The following is a 9268-nucleotide window of genomic DNA, read 5'->3' as shown; positions in this document are numbered from 1 at the left end:
TCATAGTTCCGGGTAGAAGTACTATTCGCTCAGGTTGTTTTCATGTAGCTTAACTCGGGTAGAACCTTTTCGCCTAGGGGGATTCAGCTCATAGTTCCAGGTAGAAGTACTTTTCACCTAGGATTAGTTTTCGTAGCTTAACCCAGGTAGAACCTTTTCGCCTAGAGGGATCCAGCTCATATTTTCGGGTAGAAGTACTTTTTGCCCAGGTTGTTTTACATAGCTTAACCCAGGTAGAACCTTTTCGCCTAAGGGGATCTAGCTCATAGTTTCCGGGTAGAAGTACTCTTCTCCTAGGATTAGTTTTCGTAGCTTAACCCGGGTAGAACCTTGTCGCCTAGGGGGATCCAGCTTATAGTTCTGCGTAGAAGTACTCGTCGCTCAGATTTTTTTTACGCAACTTAACTCAGGTAGAACCTTTTCGCCTAGGGGGATCCAGCTCATAGTTCCCAGTAGAAGTACTCTTCTCTCAGGTTGTTTTATGTAGTTTAACTTGGGTAGAATCTTTCTTCGTTCAGGTTGTTTTAACGTAGCTTAACCCAGGCAAAACCTTTTCTCCTAGGGAGATCTAGCTCATAGTTTCGGGTAGAAGTACTCATCGTCCAGGCTTAGTTTCTACAGCTTAACCCAGGTAGAACTTTTTCGCCTAGGGGGATCCAGCTCATAGTTCTGGGTAGAAGTACTATTCGCCCAGGCTTAGTTTCTACAGCTTAACCCAAGGGTAGAACCTTTTCGCCTAGGGGTATCCAGCTCATAGTTCCAGGTAGAAGTACTATTCGCCTAGGCTTAGTTTCTACAGCTTAACCCAGGTAGAACCTTTTTCGCCTAGGGGGATCCAGCTCGTAGTTCCGGGTAGAAATACTCTTCACTCAAGTTGTTTTTACGCAGCTTAACTCGGGTAGAACCTTTTCGCCTAGGGGGATGCAGCTCATAGTTCCGGGCAGAAGTACTCTTTGCTCAGGTTGTTTGTATGCAACTTAACTTAGGTAGAACCGTTTCGCCTAGGGGGATCTAGCTCATATTTTCGGGTAAAAGTATTTTTTGCCCGGTTTAATTTTCATAGCTTAACCCGGGTAAAGTCTTTACGCCTAGGGGGATCCAGCTCATAGTTCCGAGTAGAAGTACTCTTCGCTCAGGTTATTGTTACATAGGTTAACCTAGGTAGAACTTTTTCGCCTAGGGGGATCCAGCTCATTGTTCCGGGCAGAAGTACTTTTCGCTCAGGTTGTTTTTACGTAGCTTAACTTGGGTAGAACCTTTTTCGCCTAGGGGGATCCAGCTCATAGTTCCGGGTAGAGGTACTTTTCGCTCATGCTTGCTTTTCGTAGTTTATCGCAGGTAGAAATTTTTCACCGAGAGGGATTCAACATTTTTTCTGTAATACAGGGTGCCAACCCCTGGTTACATTCCTTTTCAGTAATATAGGGTGTCAACCCCTGGTTACATTTTCTTTTTCAGTAATACATGGCACCAACCCCAGGTTACATTTCCTTACCAATATAGGGTACGCCAATCCCTAGCTTTGTTTTCTAACATAAGGTACATCAATCCTTAGTTGAGAGACCATTTACACAATCAGGGTACACCATTCCCAAAGAATCATATTTTCTTAGGGTACACCAATCCTAACACTTTAGTGCTTTTAACAAAGAAGTAGTTTAGAATTTTGTTACAATAACTCACAAAATTTTTCTAGTAAAAATTGGGGCAGAAAAATTTTGTTCGTTTGTTTGCTTTGGTGTCTAAGCAAGTTTTGCCTCGAGGTATAGAGTTAGAGATGACCAAGAGAAGTGGCAATCCAGCATTTAAAAAAAGAAGAGTGAATCCAAAATGCAACAACGGATAAAAAGATTTGGACTACTCAAGACATGACTGAAGTCACGATACATTGTATTTTCCCGTTTTGATAAGAAGAAGCTGTAGAAGAATAAACTAGCACCTGCAATTAGCAAGCATCAAGGTTTAGATCAGATTTTGTGAAGAAGAATCATGTCAAGACACAAGATCAAGTTTCTGAAGACATAGATAAGATCTTGTAGTTTCCTTTTCTGTAATGTAACTTTTTTTTATATCTTTGATGTAATAAACAAGACCGTGGACCGGAGCCTCGACGGAACTTCACTTGACTCCTCAACTCGGCATTCCAACATTTTTCTTGAACTATACACGACCTGATTCCACTATAACCTGTGATATATAAGTTGTCCAAAATCAGGACTCGATTGCACTATTTTCACTTTTATTTTTCCCCTTTTGAATAATGATATAATCAAAAATTAGTCGCATAGCTCACCTTTACTTTGTCAGAAAACTCTTCATGTTTCCAAACAAAGAGGGGCATGCTGTGAGCACCTAATTTTTTACCATAGTTAAATTTTCATATTTTTTTTTGGTATAAATATTTTAAAGTTTAATTTATATATTTTAGTCTTTATTTTACTTTTTAGTCAGTTTATTTGATAAAACTAAAAATCACACAAAAAGAGTTAGTATTTTTAGAGTTATAGTTTTTATTCTTATAAAAGAAAGAAAAGGTAATACCTCATTTGCACATGCCAATTACATAAAAAAGGAAAAAATATTTCTGTTAGTTCTTTTCACTCTGCCCCACGTTCTTTGGGCCCAAGACTTATACGCAATCATAGCAGGGGGTCCACATGTTTTCATTTTTCTTTCTTCTTGACCAAGGATTTCAAAGAGGGGGAAAAAGCAGAAAACATGAACGGGGAAAGGGGCATGAAAGAGGGATGGAGATTAGAAAGTAAATGAGTTAAGAAAAGAAGATGTCTCCACTTGAAAAAAGGAGGAGAACGGGCCCTCACAAATAGGACTAAAAAAAAGGGGGATCCCATCTTTTCTTTTTGTTTTGACCATTGAAAACATCCATTTTTCTACCATAAAAAGCACCTCTAAAAACTTCATAAGGGAGAGCTTAACACGACGGAAGAAGGAGGACTTCTTCTTCATAGATATCAGCTCTTTTCCACCTCAAAATGGCCCCCCTTAAATCCAGCCAAAAATCAGCTGCAAAACGCCTAAAAACCAGCCATCTTCCCCACCATCTCAAACACCTTTAAACACCTTGAAGCCTCCTTCAAACACCACCATAAATCAGCCCCAAAGGCTTTAGCAAAATAGTCCCCAATCAACATCACAAATCGCTCATCTTTTTGTTGTGTTTCTCTACCGCTGAGTTTCGAGGTTCCGATGCAGTCTCCGGTCGCAAGTCATATTCGGGTTCTTTATCCGGGTTGTAGCTTCGGGTTTTCGTATATCTTTGATGATGTTGGAGCTTCATGTTTGGATCTATTGAAGAGGCTTATTCGCTGAATATAAAGGTTCACACTTACCACTTTATTGAAGTTCCTTGGTCGTTCTATTAATTTATTTATCATTCATGAATGTTTGTCCATGTGTTTTACTTTTCTTCTGTTAATGTCATGAGTATAGGATCTCTTTGTGAATTAATTCTGTTAAGAATATTGGTGAAGGCAATAGCTGACTGAATAATGGGCCATGTGTTTGCTTGACAGAAAGTAAAAGATTGTGGGTTTAGGCTAATTGTAACATTAATGGGCCATAGAAATTTTAAATAATTTTTTATCCTAGTTTATTCTACTAGTATTTAATACTATACCTTCAGTTAATTATTTGCTTATATTTTAGCCTATTTCTCACGTTAGTTCTTAAACGGGGTTACGAGAAACAGGCTTTGGCCAAATGAATTTATTTTGACTGGCCTATTGTCCATAATAAAGCAATATAAAATGTAGATATTTTTTCAAGAGTAATAATGTGCTAATAATCTTTTGTCACAATTGCGGATTCACTTGCGTAGGGTGGTTATTACAAAATTAGTAAATTTTGTTTCGATCATGCATTCGCTAGCGTGCTGCGGTTAGGACAATTTTATATTATTCAAATCTTTTCTTTATTTTTTTAATAAATAAAAGCGGACATATGAAAAGCATAAAAATCAAATAAATTTTAGTTTTATCCAAATTTAATTTAAGCCAAATATAGCCAATAAAGCGACCGTGCTAGAACCACGGGACTTGGGGAATGTCTTACACCTTCTCCTCGGTCAACAGAATTCCTTACCCGAACTTTATTTCCATAGACCGATAAAAAATAGAGTCAAATCTTCCTTTGACTAGGGATTCAAATAAAAGATGACTTGGAACACCTAAAAATCAATTCCAAGTGGCGACTCTGTAAATAAAATAATCCCTACTCAAGTTTGTCACTTTAATTGGAAAAACTCTTTAACCCACATAGCATAACACACATCTTTTTGGAGGGGTAAGGGGTGTGACAGCGAGGTCCGATTAGGGTTAGGTTTGAGATCATTTGAGAGAAGAGAGGAATTTTAGGGCGGCGGACAGTGGGAAATGAAAAGGTTTGGGGGTCGTTTGGGACTAAAAAAGAAAGGGGTTGATTGTGGTCGTTGATCTCTATGATAAGAGTTGCTCAACATATGAAATAACAAGTCTAAACATGAGTTATATGATCAAAGGATACAACAGTTACAAGAATACAACTAACTCGAATGTTATGAATCGACAAGAACATATAGGGAGTCATCACCTCACCTATACGTCGTACTCAACAATCAAACACATAGCAAATAAGGCAACAATACCTAATCCCTCAAGCTAAGGTTAGCCACAACACTTACCTCCGCAGGCCACTCAAAGCTCAATCACAACCTTTTCTATTGCACAAGCCTCCGAACCAGTAGAATATAGCAATTTACCAACCAAAGTATTCAATTTAAGCCTTAGGAACTACCCACGATAGCAAGGAAATCAATTTAGGTCATTTTTTGAAAAAGTCAACACCCGGGCTCGCCTCGTCCAAACCCGAAATTTGGACCAAACCCCGATTACCCATCACCCCTGAGTCCGGATATACAATTGATTTTGGAATGCGGCCTCAATTTGAGGTCCAAATTCCTAAATTTCAAAATTCCTAAGTTCTACCCAAAAATTCCTCAATCCTACCATGAAAACCCTAGATTCTAGGAAGAAATCTTGTAAAAATAAGTAAAAGAGTGAAAGAAATGAGTTAAGAATCACTTACTTATGATTTGGAGAAGAATAAGTCTTTGGAAAATCGCCTCTTATGTTTTAGGGTTTGAAAAATTGAAGAATGAATAAAAAGTCCTGCTTATATAACCCCTCTGATCCTCGCTACGCGGCCCGCGAAATTCCGGGTGCGGGGGTTCAGGGTGCGGCCGCGAAACCTGAGCCTTACCCTACCGCGGTCCGCGAAGTCCCCACCGCGGCCGCAGTCCGCGAATTTTACTCTGCGGCCGCTATGATCTGAGACCTGCAATTTCTACAACTATCCAATACCATGTCCTTTTTTTTAGACTAGACATCCCGTAGCCTATCCGAAACTCATCCGAGCCCTCAGGGCTCCAAACCGAACATGCACACAAGTCTTAACACATCATATGAACTTGCTCGGGCGATCAAATCGCCAAAATAATACCTAGAACTACGAATTTAACACCAAATTGCTTGAAATCTTCAAGACAGTTTTTAAACTTCTAACTTTTCAACTAAAGGTCCGAATCACGTCAAATCAGTCTCGTTTCTCACCAAATTTCACAGATAAGATATAATTATCATAATGGACTTGTACCGTACTCCGAAACCAGAATACCGGCCCGATACCAACAAGATAAAATTCTTTAAATTATTAAACTTTCAGTCTTTTCAATTTTCTTCAAAAATTTATTTCGCGGGCTAGGGACCTCGGAATTTGATTCTAGGCTTACGCCCAGGTCCCATATTTTTCTACGGATCCACCTGGACCGTCAAAATACGGGTCCGAATCCGTTTACCCAAAACGTTGACCGAAGTCAACTAAAATAAACTTTTAAGCCAAAAATTATTATTTTTCTCAATTTTCACATAAAGGCTTTTCAGAAACGCGTTCGGACTGCGCACGCAAATCGAGAGGAAATAAAATAAGGTTTTGAAGGCCTCGGAATACGGAATCGAGTTTTAAAATATAAGATGACCCTTTGAATCATCACAAATGTCTAACTATGGTTAGGTAACTTCAGTACATGCAGTATCCTTTACGGAATGTACCTTAGACAATGAAAGAAGTCTTGCACTATGTGTTGTGTATATCTCATGCGACAGCCGTTCTCATTCCTTATCCTCTAATTTAAAGAATTTTCACTCATGTGGAAATCTACTTGACATGTATGGTTCGATTCTCTCCACATTTTCATGAATTTAGTAGTATCTCATGTCGATGAGTGTTTTTCTTGTATGAAACATGAAACTTTTGGTCAGGTATAATGCGCAATTTTATTGTAATGGACAACATAATGCATTAATTGCAACATAAGTTCTTGAAGAAAACGTTTGAGCGATATCATCATAGAAGCAATAAGCTTCAATTAATTAACTAATTGTTGAGAGTGTAGGGTACAACTTTGTGGAAATAAAGACACTAAATTTTTTTTACCATTGACCCTCTTGAATTAAGCGAAAAACTAGAACGTGAGAGAAACATAAAAGAAATTTTACTCTCTAATGGTCAAGTATCACGTGCAAAATTCTAAAGATCATTACCACGTGACACGTGGCTGAATTTTGTAGGGTTCCTATATCTTCCTATTTATGGTTAGTTTTTCTAATATGTATACTTCTAATTAATCAAATATATAGCCTCACAATATATAGTTCTAAGCAACTCATGATTATGCCTTTGTAATCATTATTTATTGGATTGATTAGCGGTTATGGACATAAGAGATGAGATGCATATAGCATAGTATGTCATACATAATTAATGAAAACATCTTTTGCTACACATGACGGACAGGTAGATGGCATTATTATGAATCTATATAAAGACACAAGTTTCTAGAAAAGGGATCGATCGTCCCTAATAAGAATGAGTTTAATTTTTATATAACCGATATTGTATGATTTTTTATATTATAGGGCACTTAAAAGTTATTTATAGGTAATTTTCCATTGCAAATTATGAAAGACCTATTAACAACAACAACAACAACAACTCAGTGTAATCTCACTAGTGGGGTCTGGGGAAGGTAATGTGTACGCAGACCTTACCTCTACCCCGAGGGCAGAGAGACTGTTTCCAGGAGACCCTCGGCTCAAGAAGACGACAAGAGACGATATATTAGTACCATCAATACAGCCATAATAAAATAACAGCAATATAGGAAATACGAAATAGATGGAAAGTACAATAATAACCAGTAGATAAAGTCATGCATCAGTAGATGACCACTAGCATCCTAAAACTAAATCCTAACTGTCTAGTCCTACTCGAGTGCGTCGTAGAAATATTCACAACTTCCTCTTAACCTACAACATTAATACTCGACCTCCACAATATGAATGACCTATTAAAATTGGTAAAATTACATTGATAATATATAAATTAAATAAATAAAGACTATCAAATTTTGTTACTTCGTAATATACCGTTCACAATGACGTGTTGTAACCACTTTTCATCTCAAAATAAAAGGTCGTATAAAACTTTTTAAGGTTCAAGAAAATCATTTCTTAAACAGTATTACTTTGTAATTAAGGTAACTACTAGGATCTAGTGCCGTATTCGGAGATAACTGCTAAATTAAATTTTATAACTTTCTTCCAAAAGATTTATTAAAAGATGCCAAACTATTTAAAGGACAAAGAAAGATATGGATATCTTCTAATGCGACTGAAAGAATGGAAGACAGAATATTACGGAATTTTCACTTTACGTCGTAATCATGGAAAACAGTAAGCACACAGAAATATATTTATCCTTCAATTGTCTCTATATTTAAGCTCAAAATATCACATAGAAAAAAAAAGAAATTATTTGGGTAATCTGGAAATATGCCTAAATGAAGCTAATATGCTCCACTGGTTTGTGCTTTTCTAAGGTGAAAACGAAGAGAAGCAAAGAGCACGTCTTAGAACTTGAAGCAACACTCAGATTCTTGATCCTAGGGAATCATGAATCATTAATACTCCCTCCGGTCCAAAATAAGTGATATTGAGAAATTCATCTTTTAACATTAATTAGCAATGAAATTGATCATATTAACATTTACTATCTCTTCACATAAACACACCTAACACATACTCCAACATTAATTAATCCAAGGACAATGTAGGAAAAAAAATAATTAATTCATTCTTGAAATCTGAAAAAATCACTTATTTTGGACCACAAGAAAAAAGTTAAAAAATCACTTATTTTGAACCGGAGGGAGTACTAGATGTTGGGATATATACTATTAACCATGAGTTTGGTTTAGATATAGTATTTATTATGAAATAATTGTTTATTCAGTTTTAATAAAGTTTTAAATAGATCATATAATAGTCTGTGTCTTTTGCTTATATAGTAGATGATTTAGTGTATAGAGTTTAGCTTATACACGGAAGATTAAATCATCGGTTCTTATAAGTATAAAGTTTGAGTTCACAATCTAATGATGGAATTGGACAAACCATCAGGAATGATTGTAGCACAAGATTAAATATAATTAATCTTGATTATGGGAATGGTTTAATTCCAACTTCTTGTGCTAGTACATTTTGTATGTATTGAACGGACCAGGTAGAGATAAGTATTTTATACTGACTTAATAAAATAAACTCTCTAGCCATTAAATGTACTTATACTCTTAATCTTGATATAATTATTATTAGCTGTGTATATTATTATTGTTTTGATTTATTAAAAGGCGAGATTCTTTCGTGGGTCAATATGCCTGGTAAATTGGATAATAATAATATACATTGGCGAAGTAATAGTTAGTTGATGGAATCCATGTCTCGGTTTAGAGATTGATGATATACCTTTATGAAAGCTTATAAGTTTTCATGTGTAAACCCGGCCGGTGGATTTTGTATCCGACACATGAAATAAGTTAAGCGAAAGTCTAAAGGAAATAATCAATAAATTAAATCGTCAGTAATTTAATTTAATTGATTCGTATCTGAATCTTAACATGGGGAGTTAAATAAGATTTAATGGATGAATTTCGAAATTGAATAAGGAGTGTAATTACGAATTTTTAGTGGAATAATTCGTAATTAATTATGGTGGATATTAATTTCGAAAATTACAAATTAATTCCATAATTGGAAGCCTTGTTAATTAAATTCTGTGGTCCCTACTGTGCCTAAATAATAGGAAATAAAGGAATCCTTTTTCTGGTGGAAAAGAAAACCTAACAGGTTTTGGAAAAGGGTCTTAACCCTTAAAA

Source organism: Nicotiana tabacum, chromosome 16 (genome assembly GCF_000715075.1).
Source record: "Nicotiana tabacum cultivar K326 chromosome 16, ASM71507v2, whole genome shotgun sequence".
Taxonomy (NCBI): domain Eukaryota; kingdom Viridiplantae; phylum Streptophyta; class Magnoliopsida; order Solanales; family Solanaceae; genus Nicotiana; species Nicotiana tabacum.
Note: the sequence above shows the minus strand (reverse complement) of the source record.